This window comes from Antechinus flavipes, chromosome 1, assembly GCF_016432865.1.
Source record: "Antechinus flavipes isolate AdamAnt ecotype Samford, QLD, Australia chromosome 1, AdamAnt_v2, whole genome shotgun sequence".
Lineage (NCBI taxonomy): Eukaryota > Metazoa > Chordata > Mammalia > Dasyuromorphia > Dasyuridae > Antechinus > Antechinus flavipes.
Window position 1 is genome coordinate 546,596,844 of NC_067398.1, and position 22,606 is coordinate 546,619,449.

Here is a 22,606-nt window from a genome sequence, read left to right on the forward strand (position 1 = left end):
TTTCCTTACTTGACTTGTACTGTTATTTAGATACATAAACAGATTATGATTTATGTTGATAAAAGAAATACCCATGCCAGGCATATTCCCTACAATGAAAAAATCATGGATATTTCATGATTTAAATATACTTTGATACTTGTTGAATTTAATGCAATGATGGGCATAAATAAGTACAAAAACAATATGCTGGAAAATATGGCTTGAAGCAAAAAGAGAGTGAAGTCAAAGACTGGTCTACAAGAAGCTTCATGTCTCTATGTAGTGAATACTTTAAGAAAAAAATGGAAAGTAGCAGGTATAGGAAGGATCAAATAGCAAAAATAAAAAGTAATTACATTTTAACAGATTGGAAATGAGTTATTATTATTGTGAAAATAATTATCAAAATAGTTGTTTAAAATAAGATCACTTAATTGTTAGAACAAAGGAGGAAAATCAAAATTATTGGAAAACCAGAATAAAAGATAGGAAATGCAATTAAAAATAATGTCTACTTGATCTGCTTAAACTGTTGACATTGAGAAACCAAGAGTGAATGGAAGACAAGACATCAGTACAGATTATAACCATTTCCTAAAATAATTTAACTTATGTAAATCAGTTGTCATACCGGAGAACAAAAATCCTAGGAACAACTCTAGCTCCTGAGTATTTTATCTCCCATGAAAACATAGCAATCAAGAATATTGCCATTTCGAATATGAATACATAGATTAAATTTTACACAAGAGGAAAGTGAAAGATTGTGACCAGCATCACCTCATAAAACAATGAGAAGCAGTGAAGGAAAAAATATTTTAAAGAAACTTTGGTAGGATATTTTAAGGTTTTCAAGATTCCTGAGCAAGGTCAGGATGAGGGTATTTATAAAGGAAACTTAAAGGATAACAGATTTTTTTAAAAATAGAAAAGATGTTTAAACTTTTTCATTATTTTTTTTTCATCATCAAGGACAAGAGATACACCACATTTGCACTTACTTTAATGCTACAGTACTAATATGCTTATGGAAGAAATAGACATGCCATTGAAAAAAACAAAACAAAACAAAACAAAAAACCAAAAAACAAAAATGGGAAAAGCAATTGGATTAGACCAAGTACAAACAGGAGAAAACTATGCTTCCCTCTCACCCAATACATTCAATCAGTTGCCAAATTTTTTCTTTTTAGTGTCTACATCATCTCCTTGGTCAGATCTCTTCTCTCCATTCATGTAACTACTACTTTAATTCGGCCCTCATCACTTTACACCTGGATTATTTTACTGACTTCTTAGTTGACCTTACCTTTATAAGTCTCTCTACACTTTAGTGTTTCCTCCAAGTAACTACCAAAGTGATTTTCCTTAAGTGCAGAACTGACCATGTTACTCCCCTACTCAATAAACTTCAGTTCTTCCTAGTTCCTCTCAGATAAATATATAAATTAATCTGTTGAGCTTTTAAAGTCCTTCATAAACTGATCCCAAACTATCTTTTTAGTTTTCCTGAACATTATTCTCTTCTCATCTGTTCATTCCTCAAACAGGAATCTGTGGTTTTCTTCTAGGTTTAGACCAAGTACCACCTCCCACTGAAAGCCTTTCCAAATCCACCTATTTGTTAGTCCTCTCTTCCTTAACAGAAGAGTATGTATATGTATCTGTTTACATATTTTATTCCTTTCCACCCTCACAGCCCCACAGAATTTAAGTTCTGTGAGATCATGGACTACTTTTTGCTTCATCTTCATCTCCATTGCCTACAAGCAAATCAATAAACTAACAGACAACAATAACAACAATACTTTGATCCACATTCAGTCTTCATAATTCTCTCTGTGGATGTGTATGGCCCAAATTAATATCTCAAATATATTTCAAGTCAATTGAAATTTCATCTCATGGAAAAGAGGCAAGTTCATTCATCACATAATCTTGCTGTTACTGTGTACTATAGTAACAACTCACTCAGTTCTGCTCACGTCGCTGATGTTCAGGTCTCTTCAGACTTATCTGAAATCAGCCTGCTCATCATTTCTTATAGAACAATAATATTTCATTATATTCATGTGCCGTAACTTATTCAGCCATTTTCCAACTGATGAACTGAATGATGAACTGATGATTCAATTTCTAGTTCCTTGCCACTTCAAAAAGGACTGCTAAAACGTTTTTGCATATGTGGGTTCTTTCTCCTCTTTTATGATCTCTCTGGAATACAGACCCTTTTGAGACTTGGCTGGATCAAAGGGTACTCACAGTTTGATAACCCTTTGGGCACAGTTCTAAATTGATCTTCAGAATGGTCGGATCATTAGTAAAGAACATCTTTGGGATACAAAGTTTTCACTGTTTTATGTCTCATTGGATTTTAATAACCAGAGGTTCACCAGAGTTATCTCTGTTGTGTATTTTAAGGAATCTCTTATGACTTTTGCATAGCTATGGAAGACACATTGTTAGAGATGTTAAATCAAAATTTGCTTTACTGAATCAGATGCTTTTTTATAGTCAATGAGCAATGAGTATAATTGAGGTCCTACATCCTTTATGCCTTTAAGTCAGTTGTATAACTACTATAACAGGACATTGGAGATAACTGCTGAAACACAGGAATGGAGTCTGAAATTCTCCCCTACTCAAGCCTCTAGAAGTCATTGGACTGTGATATAGTAACTCTCTCTCAGACCTGTTTGGGAGAGGAGACTGAAGTTTCACTAAAGGTGAGAAGTACATGCTGGCACAATAGGGAGAGAGATCTTACACACGCAGTATGAGAAAGCAGGGGCTCTACTTCCTGCCTTGAAACTAGCCTCTTCTCCCAACCATCTTCAACCATTCAATAACTAGAATGAATGAAAGAGAAAATAACAGACTGACATACTGAAACTACTACAAAATGAGGATGGCCATCTGAGGTGGTGACAAATTGCCTCCCTCTTGATCCCTTAACTTACTCTGACCCTCGTGGCTCTTTGCTTCATTCTTTATTTTTAAAAGAGTCTGTTCACTTTCTGTATTTTGCTAGGTGGTGTTGTGGAAAGGCAATACTTTCTCTAAGATATAATTATTTTGTATTTGTGTTTTTGAGGGATTAAAACCTTGAGTGGGATTATGGAATTATGGTTTGAATGGGAGAAAGAGTGAAAGAGAGACAGAAAAAGAGAAAGAGAGAGAGAGAGAGAGAGAGAGAGAGAGAGAGAGAGAGAGAGAGAGAGAGAGAGAAAGAGAGAGAGAGAGAGAGAGAGAGAGGAAACAGACACACACATATACAAAGACAGAGAGAGGCACACAACGACAGAGATAGAGGTAGACAAACAGAGAAAGAACCCTGGGATTTTCTCAGCTTGGAGTTTAAATCAAATCATATTGTTATAGCCTCCTCCAAAAGGAAATAAAAAGATCTAATGAATCTGGATTGGTTTGTTGTTGTTCAGTTATTTCTGTCATGTCTGATTCGTTGTGACCCCATTTGGGGTTTTCTTGGCAAATATGCTGGAGTGGTTTGTCATCTCCTTCTCTAGCTTTGTTTTACAGTTGAGGAAATGGAAGGAAAACAGGATTAAGTGACTCTCCCAGTGCTATGCAGCTAGTAAGTGTCTTAGTATCTTAGGATTTGAAATCAGATCTTTCCAATTCCAGACCCAGTGCTCCACTGTGCCACCTAGCTGTCTTTTAGCTAAACTTATACCCAGACTTAAAACCCTCACTATAGTCTAGTGAGAGTGTTATGGGAAGTAGAAGCAGGAGAAAACTTGCCTTGAGAAGCAGATAAGTATCTCTCTGTTGTCTTCTCTTCAGTAGGATAATGTGTCCCACCCATCCTCCCCTTCTTCCAGGCTTGGAATAAGGGCACTGACTAATATAAGTCATGCCTATTGATCCTGAAAGAAATAACTGGAAAGAAAAAACTGTAGCTTCTTACAATGTTGTGGCTTCTCACTGTTGGAGTTCAGCTCCTGTAGTGAATTAAGGGTATGAATTTTCTAGGGCCAGGTGGAGAGTCTCGAATATGAACTCCTCAAAGTTTATTGATCAGAGAGACAAAATATATATAATTCAATGCTCATCAGCTTGATACAAAGTATCAACCAGCAGACTGAAGTTCCTAAAGTTTTCTCTAAACAAATAAGATCTACTGTGATGCAAATAATTAAGTCCTGGATTTTAGTTACTTAGAGATGCAAATAGTTGAGATACACATTAGGGTAAAGTTTATCATATCATTATCTCAAGTATCTTCCTCCCAAATGCCTTTGGTCTCTATTATGGGCTATTTTTCCTGTCTTAAGTTCAAAGGTTTGCCTTGAATCCAAAAAGTAGTGTTTGCATTTTGCTTCAGTTGCTATTTTATTAATTTATTATATTCACAAGTAGTCTCTCCTATTTCAATAATAAAAGGGAGTTTTGGTGAACCAAGTTACTGTAAGATTCAAAAACTAGAATGGATTCTTACCTCTTGACCCTCTAAATCTCATAATCATGGCAGTACCAGTCTTTTGGGAAGTCCTGGTGACTATCCATCAAAATACTTACATGTGCTTTTTGGCTCTCCTAAGGTTTCAATTTTCTCCTTTCCCACAAGACTGAGAAAATGTGGTTACATCAGCTACATCAGTTTCAAGGATCCATGAGGCTTGAGTGATGGAGATGCCTAAAACCCTCTGTTCACCCATAGACATTGTCTCCTGGGGGAACATGCTAATAATACTTGATACCAGGGAAGTTTAAGAAGGGTGATGAATTGCTTAAGCTCAAGATATCTGAGCTACACAGTAAGGCTAAAGTCAATTTCATGTCTGCAATGAATCTAGCATCAAAATGGTGGGCCCCCAGGAATGAGTGACCACCAGGATTCCTAAAGAAGATGAAATGCCCTAATTTTGAAATGGAGCAGATCAAAATCTCTGGGCTGATCAGGAGTGGGGTCTATGACTGGTGTATTTCCAGCCTGAGAGGGATAAGAAGACTCAGTGAGACAGAAAGAAAGAGAAACAGAGAGTCTGCTTGGATGCCTCATTCTCATAACTATTTGTGAAATTGTGAAGTTGAAAAGTTGGTCAAGTTACTGTTACCTCAGTCACCTTTTTCTTCCCTCCCTCCCTCCCTTTCTCTCTCTCTCTCTCTCTCTCTCAGGTCTGAGATGTTTATCAAGTTTTTGAAATCTCTTAAAATGTGATCACCTCCAGGACAGATCTTCTCTGTGTATACTTATTTTAAGCTAGTTACTTTTTCTATTTTTATTTTCTTTAATAACATCACTGTTTCTTCATATACCAATCCAGACATGTGATGTTAACATTTGCATGTGTTCCTCCAATGTCATTAATGCTGTACGGAGTTCATTATAAAAACCTTCATAATTTTTTTTAATATTTTTCATCAGTTTGTTGTTATTTCACTTTTACCCTTCAAGAGTTTTGTGATAACATTATTTAAGTGGATTTTGGACAATATTTCTGTTGTCTTGTTTTTCCCTACACAACTTTTTGCTATTTTATGAGCTAATATTTCTTATAATCTTTCATAATAGTCCTCTATGAGATTTTAAATATACATTTCTATTCTGAAGCTTTAAATATCATATCCCTTTAGTTAGTTTGAAATTACATTTGTGAGCAGAGGTGGTTTCTAGTTTCTTTTGCTCTTAATATTTTTGGGACTGATTTCTATCAGTTAAACATCTTTAGGAAGAGGTGATAATGAGTGTCAATGTCAGTTCCTTTATCCATTTTCCAGCATCCAGTTTGTTTAAATAGGTTATGTTGATGATTCTTTAGTTTCCTACATTATCATTGCATTTTTTTCTCCTCATTAGCTATTGAACTATGTGCTTAACCCTACAATTTAGTGAACTGATGGGAATTGATTCCTACATCAGTAAACAATTTTTTCCTTGTATGTTAATATAGAATCATTTCCAATTTTTGATACATTATTTGGTATGCAGCATATCTAGTGTCTGACTTTTTCTAAATTTATTATGTTCCTAAAAGAATATATCTCTTTCATGATGAAAATCAGTGGAATAAAAAATGGTACAGTATGTAGTAATTTGCTTTATAGGCAACTTTCAAAAAATGTATGTCTTCTTTAAAGTTATATATGCCTTCATAAAGGTTAAGGACAGGGAAGCCAAAGGATTTTACAGTTATAAACCAAGACATTGTTTTCTTTAAATACTATTTAGAGTTTATCAGAAGGAAACAACATTTGCCTCCCAACTTATGGCAAAAATCTTGACAGCTTAATATCCTGCCACCTATTGTCTGTTCTCCTTTTATTTCCCTTAGGGTCCTAATTCCTCAAACAAATCCTCCTAGCAACCTAATAGTTATCTTACTCTTGGCCATTATGCCTCTTACTGAATTTTTCTCAGATCTGTGTTTTTTCAGGGTTACCAGAAAAGACTTGTAGAGAGAGGCAGAACTGCTCACTCTAATCACAACCGGAAAAGCACAGCCCAGTCTCCATTGTTTGAATGCCAGTCACTGTATCTAATGCATCCTTGTTCTTTGTTCATTTTCAGACTGCCTCTTGTTTCTGTTATGAGTTTTATGATTCTGTTTAATTTTACTTGGGTCTATGTGCTGCTCACCTTTCTTTAGTGGGAATAAAATCTGCTTTTATTTCTAAAGGGCTCAATGAGCTTTTATCTTCCTGGTTCACTTTTGTTTATGAACAGAAAATGACAGGTCAGGGACACACTTGGTAGAGATGCTATTTAGATCTGTGCAGGAATGCATAGTCACATAATAGGGATGGATATAATAAAGAGGTATATAAAGGTAATAAAAAAGCAAAATGGGCAGTTCAAATGAAGGAAAGGCTGCAAATCTCTCCTGTGTCTATTTAAATCCAAAAACATACTTTCTCAGGATTCCCCATTTTCTGCCACTCCAATGTTCAGTATGATATAATGTACATGAAGCCCATTTTTATATTTAATGCATTATAAAAGCATTCTTTAATTATTTCAATGTTTTTGACTACTTAGAACTTACTCCTTTTCAGAAAAATGCATCTGTTTATTCATATTGGGGTTAATATTAGATTTTAAATTTTTCAAGAATAAGGAAGGTATGGTGCCTTACATATATTACAGTATCACTCAAAAATAGGTACCTGATGAATTTTTTTTGTGTGATGGTCATGATGATGATAGTAAAGATCTATCAACCAATTAATAAAGATTTATTAAGGATCTACCATGTAACAGGCATTGTGCTAGATGATAGGATTGCAAAGAAATAAAGAAACAGCACCTGTCCTCAAGGAGCTTATAAGGATCTTATAAGGAGCAACTGGGGAAGTTATTTACACACATATGTATATAGATAATAAATACAAGATAGTTTGGGAAGAGAAGAAATTAGTAATTGGGAGAGTCAAGAAAGAATTCATTATTGAATTGATTCTTTTTATATATAAGATATTTTATTTTTCCAAATACATGCAAAGATATTTTTCAATATTCTCCTTTGCAAAACCAAATTTTTTCCCATTCTCTTTTCTTCCTCCTATCAAGACAGCAAGCAATCCATTACAGATTAAAGATGTACAATTCTTCTAAAAATATTTCTATATTTGTCTTGCTGCAAAAAAAAATCAAATCAAAAGAGAAAAAAAAAACACAAGAAAAAAATTCAAGCAAACAATTCACCACCACCACCACCACAAAAAAAGGTGACAATACTATGCTTTGATCCACATTTAGTGGTAGAGAGACTACCATAGTTCTCTCTCAGATGCAGATGGCACTTTCCATCACAAACCTATTGGAATTGCTCTGAATCATCTTATCATTGAAAAGAGTCCATAAGGGTTGATCATCACATAATCTTGAAGTTACTGTGTACAATGTTCTCTTGTTTCTACTCACTTCACTTAGCATCAATTCATTTAAGTCTTTCCAGGCTTTTCTAAAATCATCCTACTCATTATTTGTTATAGAATAATAATATTCCATTACATTCATATACCATAACTTATCCAGCCATTCCCCAATTGTTGAACATTATTCAATTTCCATGAATTGATTTTCCCTTCTCTTTTTAAAAATTTTATTTTTCTTGAGGATTTTTAAAAATTAGAGTGGAAGATCTATGTTTTCTTTCACAACATAATTTTTTAATTAATTAAAATTTTTTATTTACAAAGCATATGCATGGGTAATTTTTCCAACAATGACCCTTGCATAACCTTTTCTTCCAAATTTTCTCCTCCTTCCCCCGACTCCTTCCCCTAACTGGCAGGTAGTCCAATACATGTTAAATATGTTAAAATACATGTTAGATCCAATATATGTATACATATTTATACAGTTATCTTGTTGCACAAGAAAAATCAGATCAAGAAGGAAGAAAAGGAAAAACTGAGAAAGAAAACAAAAAGCAAGCAAATAACAACAGAGAGAGTGAGAATGATATGTTGTGTTTCACCCTCTGTTCCCATGCTTCTCTCTCCAGGTGTAGATGGCTCTCTTTGTCACTGCACAAGTAGAACTGGTTTGAATCATCTCAATTTTGAAAAGAGCCATGTCCATCAGAATTGATGGTTGTATAATCTTGTAGTTGCCATGTATAATGGTCTCCTTGTTCTGCTCATTTCACTTAGCATCATTTCATGTAGGCCTCTTCAAGCCTCTCTGAAATCATCCTGCTAGTCGTTTCTTAACAGAACAATAGTATTCCATAGCATTAATATATCATAATTTATTCAGTCATTCTCCAATTGATGGGCATCCAGTTAGTTTCCAGGTTCTTGCCACTACAAAAGGGCTGCCACAAACATTTTTGTGGGTCCCTTTCTCTCCTTTAAGATCTCTTTGGGATATAATCCCAGTAGAAACACTGCTGGAACTGTATGCACAGTTTGGTAACTTTTTGAGCATAGTTCCAAACTGTTTTCCAGAATGGTTGGATCCGTTCACAGTTCCACCAACAATGTATCACTGTCCCACTTTTCACACATCCCCTCCAACATTTGTCATTATCGTTTCCTGTCTTCTTAGCCAATCTGACAGGTATGTAGTGGTATCTCAGAATTGTCTTAATTTGCATTTCTCTGATCAATAGTGATTTGGGGCATCTTTTCATATGGCTACAAATAATTTCAATTTCTTTATCTGAAAATTGTCTGTTCACATCCTTTGATCACTTATCCATTGGAAAATGACTTGAACTATTATAAATTTGAGTCAATTCTCTATATATTTTAGAAATGAAACCTTTATCAGATCTTTTGGATATAAAAATGTTTTCCCAGTTTATTGCTTCCCTTCTAGTTTGTCTGCATTAGTTTTGTTTGTAAAAAAAAACTTTTTTTTATCATAATATAATCAAAATTATCTATTTTATGATCAATAATGATCTCTAGCTCTTCTTTGGTCACAGATTCCTTCTTCCTCCACAAATCTGAGAGATAAACTATCCTATGTTTTTCTAATTTGTTTATATCATTCTTTATGTCTAGAGCATGAACCCATTTTGACCTTATCTTGGTATGTGGTGTTAGGTATGGGTCTATGCCTACTTTCTGCCATACTAGTTTCCAATTTTCCCAGCAGTTTTTGTTAAATAGTGAATTCTTATCCCCAAAGCTGGGGCCTTTAGGTTTGTCAAATACTTGATTGTTATGGTCATTGGCTATTTTGTTCTGTGAGCCTAACCTATTCCACTGATCAATTTTTCTATTTCTTAGCCAGTACCAAATGGTTTTGATGACCACTGCTTTATAATATAGTTTTAGATCAGGTACACGAGGCCATCTTCATTTACTTTTCTCTTCATTAATTCCTTTGAAATTCTTGACCTTTTGTTCTTCCAGATGAATTTTGTTGCTATTTTTTTCTAGTTCAGTAAATTAGTTTCTTGATAGTTTTATTGGTATAGCACTATATAAAGAGATTAGTTTAGGGAGTATTATCATCTTTATTATATTCACTTAATCTATCTATGAGCACTTGATATTTTTCCAATTGTTTAGATCTAACTTTATTTGTGTGGAAAGTGTTTTGTAGTTTTGCTCATATAGTTCCTGACTTTCCCTTAGCAGATAAATTTCCTAATATTTTATATTATCAACAGTTATTTTAAATGGAATTTCTCTTTGTATCTCTTGCTGTTGGATTTTGTTAGTGATATATAAGAATGCTGATGATTTGTGTAAATTTATTTTGTATCTGCAGATTATTTTTAATAGCTTTTTAGTTGATTCTCTGGGGTTCTCTAAGTATACCATCATATCACCTGTGAAGAGTGATAGTTTGGTTCCTCATTACCTACTCTAATTCCTTTAATTTCCTTTTCTTCTCTTATTGCCAAGGCTAGCATTTCTAATGCAATATCAAATAGCAATGGTGATAGTAGGCAACTTTGTTTCACCCCTGATCTTATTGGGAATGGTTCTAGTTTATTCCTATTACATATGATGCTTGCTGATGGTTTTAAATAGATGCTACTGACTATTTAAGGAAAAGTCCATTTATTCTTATTCTCTCTAGTGCTTTTAGTAGGAATGGGTGTTGGATTTTATCAAATGCTTTTTCTGCATCTATTGAGACAATCATATGGTTTTTCTTTAAAAATTTGGTTATTGATATTGTAAATTATGGTAATAGTTTTCCTAATATTGAACCAGCCCTGCATTCCTGATATAAATCCTACTTGGTCATGATGTATTATCCTGGGGATGATTTTCTGTAATCTCTTTGCTAATATTTTACTTAAGATTTTTGTATCAATATTCATTAGGGAGATTGGTCTATAATTTTCTTTTCCTCTTTTCATTCTACCTGGTTTAGGTATCAGTACCATGTCTGTGTTGTAAAAGGAATTTGGTAGGAGTCCTTCATTCCCTATTTTTTCAAATAGTTTACATAGTATTGGAGTTAATTGTCCTTTAAATATTTGGTAGAATTCACATGTAAATCCATCTGGTCCTGGGGATTTTTTCTTAGGGAGTTGATTAATAGCATGTTCTATTTCTTTTTCTAAAATGGGATTATTTAAGTAATTTATTTCCTCCTCTTGTTAATCTGGGCAATCTATATTTTTGTAGGTATTCATCCATTTCACTTAGGTTATCAAATTTGTTGGCATAAAGTTGGGCAAAGTAACTGCTGATAATTGCTCTAGTTTCTTCTTCATTGGTGAATAGTATTCCCTTTTCATTTTTGAGACTAACAATTTGATTTTCCTCTTTCCTTTTTCTAATCAAATTAACTAAAAGTTTATCTATTTTGTTAGCTTTCTCATAAAACCAATTCTTAGTTTTATTTATTAGTTCAATAATTTTTTTTAGTTTCAATTTTATTGATCTCCTTTTATTTTTAAAATTTCAAGTTTGGTATTGATTGGGGTTTTTTAATTTATTCTTTTTCTAGCCTTTTTAGTTGCAAGCCCAATTTATTGATCTTTTCTTTCTTTATTTCATGCAAATAAGCATCTAGAGATATAAAATTTCTCTTTGTTACTGCTTTGGCTGTATCCCACAAATTTTGGTATGTTGTCTCATTATTGTCATTCTCTTGGATGAAATTATTGATTGTGTTTATGATTTACTGTTTTCACTCATACATTCTTTAGGATGTGATTATTTAGTTTCCAATTTCTTTTTGGTCTATTTTCCTCTGGTCCTTTATTGAATGTAATTTTTATTGCATTGTGATCTAAAAAAAATGTCTGTACTCTTTCTTCCTTTCTGCATTTGATTTTGAGGTCTTTATGTCCTAAAATATGGTCAGTTTTTGTATAGTTTCCATGAACTGCTGAGAAGAAAGTGTACTTCTTTCTGTCTCCATTCAATTTTCTCCAAAGATCTATCATATCTAGTCTTTCTAGTACTCTATTAATTTCTTTGACTTCTTATTTATTTTGTGGTTTGATTTATCTAGTCCTGAGAGAGCAAGTTTGAGATCTCACAATATTATTGTTTTGCTGTCTATTTCTTCTTGCAACTCTCATAATTTCTCTAGGAATTTAGGTGCTACACCACTTGATGCATATATGTTTAATATTGATATTGCTTTGTTATCTATGGTACCCTTTAGAAAGCTATAGTTTCCTTTCTTATCTCTTTTAATTAGGTCAATTTTTGCTTTTGCCTGATCTAAGATCAAGATGGCTACCCTTGCTTTTTTTACTTCACCTAAAGCATAATAGATTCTGCTCCAACCTTTTACTTTTATACTTTTTACTTTATGCTTATACTTTTATAGTATATTAATACTATATATTGCTCTGTTTTAAATGTGTTTCTTGTAAACAACATATTGTAGGATTCTGGCTTTTAATCCAGTCTGCTATCTGCTTGAGTTTTATGGGAGAGTTCACCCCATTCACATTTACAGTTAAAATTATTAATTCTGTATTTCTTACCATTTTATTAACCCAAATTATACTTTTTTCTTTCCTTTTCTCCTTACCCTCCTCCCCAGTATTTTACTTATAAGTACTACTTGTTATAAGCACTACTTGCTTCAAGCAGTCCTCCCCTTTAGAGACCCTCCGCTTTTTTATACCTTTCCCCTACTATTTCTCTTTTCCTTCTATTTAGTCTACCCCTTTCCCTTTCCCCCTTCCCTTCCCACTTTTCTATAAGATGAGAGATGTTTCTCAGTGAAACCAAAATATCTAATATTCTTTCTTTGGGCCAAATCTGATAAAAGTAGGATTCACACAATATTTATCACTCTCCTTTCTTTCCTTCAATTATTATTGCCTCCTCCAGAGATGTAATTTCCCTCATTTTACCTCCACTTTCCCTTTTTTCTGTTACAATCCCCTTTCCAGCTCTAGTTTCTTTTTTATATTAACAGTAAAATCAAATTATACATGTACTCTTAATGTATACCAATAACAGAAATACAGTTCTCAAGAGTTTTTTTTTTTTAACCTTTTTATGCTTCTCTTGAGTTCTATATTTGGAGGTCAGAATTTTTGTTTAGCTCTGGTCTTTTCATCAAAAATAAATGGAATTTACCAATTTCACTGAATGTCCATCTTCTTCCCTGAAAGAAAATGTTCAGTTTAGCAGAGTAATTTATTCTTGGATGCATTCCAAGTTACTTCATCTTTCAGAATATCAGATTTCGTGCCCTTTGATCCTGTAAAGTAAAAGCTGCCAGGTCTTGAATAATCTTAGTTATGGATCCTTGATATTTGAATTGTTTATTTCTGGCTGCTTGTAATATTTTTTTTCCCTTGGTCCAATGGTTCTCAAATTTAGCCATGATATTCCTTGGGGTTTTAATTTTAAGGCCTTTTTCAGGAGGCATTTGGTGAATTCTTTCAATGGTCATTTTATCTTCTGATTCTTTGATATCTGGGCAATTCTCTTTAATGATTTCCTGAAAGACAATGTCTAGGCTCTTTTTTTCATCATGTATTTCAGGGAGTCCAATCATTCTTAGATTGTCTCTCCTATATCTGTTCTCCAAGTTGGTTGTTTTCCCAATTAGGTATTTTACATTTTTTCTATTTTTTTGGTTATGCTTGTTGTCTCATTGAGTCATTCATTTTCATTTTTTCAATTCTGAATCTTAGTGAATTATTTTCTTCATTTTCCTTTTTTACTTCTTTTTGTATTTGTCCAATTGGATTTTTAAATGAGTTGTTTGTTCTATGGAAAAATTTTTTTTTCATTTCACAAATTGTTTTTTAAGGAGTTATATTCTTTTTTTTCTGTTTCACAAATTCTGTTTTTCTGGGAGTTGCTTTCTTTTTCCATTTTATCAAATTTATCTTTTAATGAATTTTATGCTTTTTCCATTTCATTAAGTCTATTTTTGTGGTGAATTTTCTTCAGATACTCTCTGTGTTGCCTTTTCCAAACTCTCTTGCAAAATTTGCATTTCCTTTCCCCATTTTTCTTCTGTCTTTTAAGATCCTTTTAAATTTCTTCTAGGAGAGCCTTGTGTAGTGAGGACAAGGTTCTATTGCCTTTTAGGGCTTCATCTGGAAACAATTTGCCTGGAATCTCTTCAGGGTTTGAAATCTGTTCTTCTCTTTCACCACAGTAGCAGTCTAGCATCAGAGTCATCTTTACTTTTTTACTCATTAAATTTTTTTTTAAAGTTAAGGTCTGTCTTTAGGGAGGTGGGTGGGTGGAGGGGAGTTTTTCCAAGTTGTTGCAGCTGTGCTGGGTCAATGATGATTCACTCCCAGTTCTGGGTGGGTGTTGGCCAAGTCCCATGAGACCTGATATTGATTTTTTGTGTTTGTGTTGGATGTTTTCTAACTTTTCTCCTGATCTACTGGCTTGCAACCAGGGCAGAGTGGCCAACACTGCTGTAGATTCTTCCCTGTAGATTCTCTGCCATGTGGAGTCTGACCACCACCCTGAGAGTGCACTGCCCCAGGACTCTGCACTGTCTGTGCTGATATTTGTACTCAGCTGCTTGCACTGGCTGCCTGCCTCCTGTTTCCTACTGAAATAGACCTTTTCTGGCAATCTTTGAAATTATCTTCTGCTGATAATTTGTTGTACTCCCAATATCTGTGGGTTCTGCTGATCCAGAGCTAATTCAGAGGCTGGATTTCATAATTAGGATGAGGGTTGTAGAGAAGGTCAGAGAGAAATGTGTGTCATCTCCGCCATCTTGGCTCCACTCCTGGAAGTCCACTCCATGGATTGATTTTTAAAGGACATAAGCTATTATACAAAACTGAGATGAAGAGACAGAGCATTCTGAGTATGACCAATAGATAGATGGAAAATGGAGCAGAACATGTGTTCAGAGAAGCTAGATAGCCAGTTTAACCATACCATAGAGAACCAAAGGAGAGGAAAGAATAATGCGGTAGGAAAGAGGTTTAGGACACATTGGGAAATGTTGTAAAAGCCAAAAAGAGGAGTTTATATTTTATCCTAAGGCAACAGGGGATCCCTGTTGTTTTTTTTTTTTTTAATAGGTCAATGGCATGGTCAGCTTAACACTTAAGAAAAATCACTTTGGCAAAATGGGTAGAATATAAATTGGAGGAGGAAGAGGCTTGAGGAGGGAGACCTATTTTAGGAAGCCATTACAGTAGTGATGATGAAACTAATAGCTGTAATGATGATGGCTGCAATATAATACTACAATTTTAGCATTGAAAGGGCCTTCAGAAGCCCTATAGTCTAACTCTTAAAGCAGGAATCCTTGCCAAAGTATCCTTGATGAATGGTTGTACAGCGTCTGCTGCACAGCCCCAAGTTATGGAAAACTCAGTACCTACAGAGGCAAATCATTCTATTTTTGGATAGCTTTAATTACTAGTATAGCACTGTCTTGGCGTTGCCAAGGAGATCAGAATGTTGGAGATAGATAGCCTGCTGGTTCAGGCAGAAATCACACTTGCATTTTTCTTCTTGATCAGTCAGGGAGTTGCCTTAATAGGGGCAGACTTCGACTCTCAAACTAGTCCCTACCATTCTTAGGGATTTGGGTGCAACAGAAGTTGAGCAAGAAGCAAGGATGTGGGTTCTAGAGGATCACATAGAAGTAAAAGAGGGGCTTTAGCTATCAGAAAAAGCAGCTAGAGATGAGAAAGCATGACATGGAGAGAGAGGAACTACAGAGGAAGCCACTTTAGCTGAGCTCTTGAGTGCTGGGGTCCAAGATTGGGGAAGTGTGGGCCCATGAGACTGCATGAAGCCTGTCAGAATGGATACTGTATGGCTGAAATTTCTTTGGGACTACTGGCAGTGATTTCTGGCAATGAATTCTCTATGCTAGACTTTTTATTCCTTCTGGCAATGATTTTTCAATTTTTCTGTTCTTTAAAATATTGTCTATTTTCTGTTTTGCTTCTCCCCTTTCCTTCCCATTATTCAGAGAAAGCAGTCATTTATTTCTTGAAACTAATCTCTTTTTCTTGAAAGTGTACTTTGGTTTACTGTCTTTTTTAAATAACAAATTATGATACATATTGTTAATGATTATATTGCTTAACTCTGTCTTTGCGCAAATGCAGCAGAGAGGGACCATAAAGGAGCATCTAAGAAAGGAAAGAAAAAGAGATTTATATCTGTGGTATTTTGAAGGGATGGTTTTCTGCATGGGAGCTCAGAGCTAACAAGAGAAACCAAGAGACAAAGACAAAGAGACAGAGATATTCAAAGACAAACACAGAAAGACTTAGAGAAATAGAGATACAGACAGTGTGAGATAGAAAGAGATAGGAAGATAGAGGAATAAAGAAATGGAAAAGAAAGTGAGAGACAAATTGTTGTTTCTTTTCCAATACTTTTCTCTCTAGGTAATGGCAGTATTGGCTAGATGTCGCAATCTGGCTTATTATGGAAGATGGAACTTTTGTTTGTTTTCCTTCCCATTCTTTATTTTAAGATTTGAAAATAAATATCATTCTCCAGAAGGAGACAGGGTCAAAGGGATCTTAGCTAAGAGAGAAAATCACAAAATAGAATAGCTCTGATTATGGGGTAAGGGGAATGATTAAGAAGGAGTACAAGCTCCTCTCATCAATACATCATAGCAACACAAAACCATACCACTATTAGACTAGGAATTCTTATATTAAACACAAATAAACCTCCTATAACTTCTGTTCATTGGGTCTAGTTTTCCTTCTATACTGATTATATTGAATCCCCCCCACCAGAAACCAGATACATGTAAAGGGTGCTGGATTTAGAATCAGAGAATTTGAGTTCAGTACTGGATCAGGCACTTACTACTTATGTGACTGTTAAGTGACTTAACTTACTTGGACCTCTGTTTCCTTAGCTGTGAATCAAGGGGCGTGGAATAAATGATCTCACAGGTCCCCTCCATTGTTATATTCCACGATGTAAACATAATGGGAGGGGTCAGTGCTAATAGGACAGAAAGGACCCCTCAATCCTCTTAAGGAAAAAAAAATCATATAATTTGGAATTGGTGTATGAGATCTTGTCATAAAGCTAGATCCAAGTTTGGAGCACAGATATCAGTTTTTAAGTCACAGGAATTGAACAGAGGAGATGGTAGGAGCAGGACAATGGGTCCAATGTCCAGCAGCCAGCATGGCCAGAAGCTTCATTCAACATTCCCCAGCAGCAGATTTTCGGGTCCAACTCTCTCTCCCTCTTTCCCTTCGACTCTCCCTACCACATCTCTCTCTGTCTCTGTATCTCTCTCCTTTCCTCCCTCTCCTTTCCCCCTTCCACTCTCCTTGTTTTTCTCTTCACTCTTCCATTATTTAGCTACTTCCCTCATCCAATTTTGTATGGATGAGCTAAACAAACAATAGATCCCACCATTTCCTAGTTTACTTTTCTCACCTCTTCTCCTAACTCCTCCTGCTAATGATGGTAGATATATACCAGTATCATAAATATAATTTCCTAAGAAAAAGATTGCTGATTCTTCTTTTATAATTAATGATCAAATGAGGCAATATTTATGAAGTACATAGCAATATTTGGCACCACAGTAAAAGCTTAATAAATGCTTGTTTTCTTCCCTTTTAATTGAGGTTTAGGTTTTTTTTTTCCATTGCCTTTGGGTCTGTCCTAGCTTGTAATCAGTCTATGCTAGGAATGGTTTTTTGATTTTACAGAGAGCATAGTTATAATCCTTTAGTTTTTGCTTAGTGGTCAAGGGAACACCTGGCAGTGAGATAATCTTACTTCAATTTTTATAAATTATTTAATTATTTAGGTTTCTTAAGAGTAGAGAAAGGACTCCATGTAGATCTGGGGCAAATTATTTCCCCTATGATTAAAGAATCTACTCTTCCATTATCATCCTAACTCTGAGTAGAGCTCACTAGGACAAGTGAGCTCCTGGGACTAAATTCTCTCCTGCTTCCCTGATGCTGAAGAAAGGTGGGGGAAGAAAGGTAGGAGGAAGGACTAATAGAAAAAGTTCCTCCTCTGAGCCAGTGGGAAGTGTGGTCTGTGCTGATTTTGTCCCAACCCCTTCATGATTGCTAGAAAAAGTGAGGAGCAGCACAGCCAATCTACTTTCTATTGCATAGCAACAACTGATGTGACACTGAATTAGAAAACAGAATCATTTTTGCCATGTAACTGTTTATACCTTCCCCAGTCCACCAGGTAACTCTACAAGTCTCCACTTCACTTAAGCTTTGCAGATTTGGCCTTAGACAACCAAGAATATAGCTGATTGCAAACTTGGTATATAATGGAGAAAATAAAGATACCACTTACAGACTGATTTGGAAAAAGAAAAGATGTATTTACTTGCAGTTTATTATGTGGAATGTGACAGGCATACATTTGTGCTTTTTATTGAATGATGACTTACTACATACAGGAATTGGTGCAATTTGTAATGCAGATTATGTTTTTAAACAAAAAGAGGGTGCAAATACACTGATGACAGTCATGTGACTTGTTCTGCACTTCTCAAAAATGGCTGGAGAGTGGGCGGAACGACAAATATACCCTGGTTGCACAAATGTAATTTCCAAGAGAAAGATTCTGGGCAGCTTCCAACTCAGCCGGGCAGATTTAGACAGAAGAAAACCATGGCTAAGAAAATCTAAGAATCCTAAAATAGTATGAATTGGAGTAGGATAATTTGACTCACCCACATTAACTACTGAAATGCCACAAGGCAGAGAGAAAAAAATTTCCCATCTAAGATCAGGATGTGGGCTGAAAGGAAACATATCGTATTTCTGTAAGGTTTGAAAAGTTTTACACCTGGGAATTGGGTTTTACCTGGATGACCGAAGAAGAAATAAAAGAAAGGAGGAGCAGGAATTTTCTGTTCTCGGAAGAAGTAAAATCACATGAGGTCCTGGCTCCTTCCCCATTCTTGAAGCAATAAGTTTCATGACCTTATAAATTCTAGGCACTGAGCCAGCTCCTGCTTTGAGATATATGTGGTGTGTGTAATTCCTAGAGACTGCAGACTGGGATTTCCTCCTGGAAAAGAGGATATGTGTATTTATGAGTGGGCAGGATTTGATCCATTCTTCTACTAACCAACTACCAATTAATCTTCCTCTTCAAGTACAGGACAATCATGAAATACAAAATGAACAAAACACAAATCAGTGTCACAGGCTGGTGGGCAGTCATCTCTCTTCTGGTTACAATTTGCTTTGAATTTACCTTGTAAGTGATTTCACCCAGTGACCCAGCTGCTAAGAAATGAGGTCCATATATGCTAACAATTCTTACTTTAGCTGTCCATGAGTAATATGAAAGGGAATGCATGACTAAAAGTACAATCTATACTCAAATTTGAGAATAAGCAGAAAAACTTATTTTTTTTAATATTCTCATTTGCCCTGAGGAAAAACCAAAAATGGCTATGATGTAATTTTCAAATCTAATTTTGTGGATTTCTCATCACTTAAAAAAGTACTTTGTCTAATTAATGCAGATGCTCTCAGGTGGGCAAAATAACTGACTTGAACCTTTTTAGATCCTCCTCATTACCAGCTGGTAGGAGGACCCTCTCTCCCTCACTATCTTGAATTTATATTTATTCTCTTTACAGTTATATTTATAATTACTTTATATACATTTATATATATTATATGTTGGTATTTATATATATTTATTTATATATATCACATATTAATAGATGATAACCCTATCTTCATCCCAATTTGAGTGTCACCTTCTTCAAAGGAAGCCTTGTTTTCATATGTTGGGATCTTCAGTATCTAGTAGAATGTCTGGCACAGAGTAAGTGCATTTAAAAAATATGCTTGCTGATCTATTGTTAAAAATGTATGGTTTGGGGGCAGCTAGATGGCTCAGTGCATAGAGCCCTGGCCCTGAAGTAAGGTGGACTTGAGTTCAAATTCAGTCTCAGACAATTAACACTTCCTAGCTGTGTGACCCTGAGCAAGTTACTTAATTCCAATTGCCTCAGCAAAAAAAAAAAAAAAAAGAAAAAGAAAAGATGCATTTTCCTGCTCATTCCTAGGTTTCATTATTCTTTTCTAAGTTTTATTGATTTCTTTTGCTATTAGATCTTGCAGCCCCCTTCCCAGCAATACCATCTTCCCTTAGAATTCAGATAAATACTTTAGCAATACCAATTGAGGATGTACATCTGACAGCCTATGCCATTTTGCACTCATAGTCCCACAACTCTCCAAGGAAAGGAAGGAGGCACATTTCCTCATTTCTCTTCTAAGATTTTCATTGGTCAGTGGCAGTTAGATAAGGTTCAGCTTTTTTTTGGTGTTCTCATTTTCATTAACACACTTATTGTCTCAGTAGTAATTTTATAATTTTTGAGAATTAAAAGTCTTGGTGAAGTGATACCATTCCCCACCCATCTACCCTCAATCCACAATCAGTCATAATTTTTCCTCTTGATGAATGGAGACAAGTCTTCTGGGTACATGTGATGATACAAAGCTTCATTTCCTACATAGTAATACATTGTTACTTCCCCATCAAAGTTTCAAAGCCAGCCCTCATCAAAAGTTTCCCTTGACAGATTCCATTTAAGGCATGAGTTAATATATGAAGAGAGAAAACATTGATCTCTTCAGATGAAGTTGCACATCTTCCCACCAGCTTGCTGGCATTTGTGGTTTTGTTTTTCAAAGGTGATGAGACAGCCAGGCTATTTTAGGCGGCACATCCCAGATTTCCTTGTCTTTGCTTTTGCAGATCCAGCTCCCTGCCACCTCTTTTCTTCCAAAAGGAGGACCAGCATTACCTGTCTGCTTTTGTAAGGATTAAAAATCACCAGGTATGGGGGAGAGAGTTTCTCAAAGGCTCCTTGCTCCCTGAGGGCCATCACACTAAATGGAGGATGATGATGAAGGTCTGCTTTCTGTAGCCATGAGGAACACATTCCAGCATTTTGACTAAGGTTTGGCTTATTTTTTTGTTAATTGTCAGGCTTCAATTCAAAGTGGGAAAAATAGAAAGGTATTGAAGTTTTTGCCTACCTCTACCTCACCCATTCCACCAATTCTGACTTGAACTTTGAATTTAAGGCAATTTTAGCTCTAGTTCAGGTTTAAATTTCAGAGACAGAGAAGGGTAACAGGAGAAAAGGACAAAGAACGACCAATGTGGATGGGTTCTTGCAGATGAGTTGTTCCAAATCAGAAGTAAAGGAGTAGAATTATGGGTTTTTGAGCTTGAAGAGATTCTAGAGATTAACTAGTAAAAATCCTCTTCTTTTACAGATGAGGAAACTGAATTTCAGAGAGAGGGATCAATGGCTAAAAATAATGTAGGTACTAAATAAGTGAGCTAGGGTTTTGAATCCAGATTTTCTGATTCCAAATAGAATGTGGTTTTCATTACATCTTTAAAAGAGTTGTTAGTCATTTTCAGTCATGCCTGATTCCTCGTGACCCCATTTGGATTTTTCTCAGCAAAGATACTGGAGTGGATTGCCACTTCCTTTTCCAGCTCATTTTATAAATGAGGAAAACTGGACAAATTGAGGAAACTGGGTTAATTGACTTGCCCAGAGTCATAAAGCTAGAAAGTATCTAAGTTTAGATTTGAACCCATGAAGATATGTCTTCGTGACTTCAGGCTTGGTACTTAATCCACTGTATTTTCTAGCTGCCTTCTCTTTAAAAGAGACTCAAAAACAACCCAAAAGGCCATTCCCCTCCAATTGCTAGCACAGTGCTTTGTATATTATGAGTCATCAATAAACATTTGTAGGCAGAATAGAATGGAAATGAAATTGGTGATACCACTGTTAAGTTGATGTCTTTTACAACTATTGCTTGGTCAGTTTTATAGTAACATCTCCTATGAACAAAAATTCATTTTTCTGCATGACACTTAATGCAACACAGGAGTTTCATCTATGTACTTTCAAAGGTTGTAATAAGGTATGCTTTCAGAAATTCTTTCTGCCAGGCTAGACCTGAAGCAATAAGGGTAGAGCTTTGCATTCCTAAGATAGCAGTATTCACTTACTTCCCTCTGAACATGAAATGCCTTTTTTATTCCTTAGGTAAGGCCTTAATGGTAGTCAGAAATGTAATTAGGTCAGAGTGTCTAGGGCTTTTTCCCAGGGTGCTGAAATTTCATCCCTCTAACAGATCTTCTTTTCTCTTTATATCATGGCCTCCCACATGAACGAATGAATGTATGAATGAATGAATGAAGCATTCATTAAGGGATTATTACGTGCTCAGTCTTAGATATTATAGACTTTAGAGCTGAAAGGGTCCTTAGAGATTTTCTAGTTCAAACCTCTCGTTTTACAAGAGGAGGAAACTGAATGCCATGACACAGAAAATAGGAAATATAAATACAGACGCAAGAACCACTCTTGTCCACAAGGAGCTTACTCTAAAGAGGAAACAAGATTTACAAGGGAATTATGGACAGGGAAGAGTACTTTGATCAGGAAATTTACTGGGAGTAGGGCCACTGAGGAACAGATCAATACACTTCATGCAATCAGTGAGAAATACATCTAGAGCTTTTTTGAAATAGTGTTGTGGGAAAGGTAGATGCCAATCTACAGTGTGACTCTTCTAGCTTTTTCACCTAGACCCTGGACTGCCAACTCCCAATTCCAAATCCCATCACTTTCTTCTCTTAGAGACTAGTGAATTGACTGATAGATGTCATTACTAAAATATCTCTTCTATAACCCAGGGCAAGGAAGATGAGTATTACTCTGCCCTACCACCATCCCTCATCCCTCACCCAG

The 22,606-nt window shown here is 35.3% G+C and overlaps 1 long non-coding RNA gene across 2 annotated transcripts in view; it reads left to right on the top strand.

Moving 5' to 3' along the window:
- The window catches only part of LOC127544144 (uncharacterized), a 72,897-nt gene extending 51,331 nt beyond the window's left edge, over positions 1–21,566 (top strand). For both annotated transcript variants that reach the window (XR_007949382.1, XR_007949381.1), the window contains exon 4: positions 20,581–21,566. This is a non-coding gene — a long non-coding RNA (uncharacterized LOC127544144). The remainder of the gene's footprint in view (positions 1–20,580) is intronic.
- Positions 21,567–22,606: the final 1,040 nt, after the last annotated feature.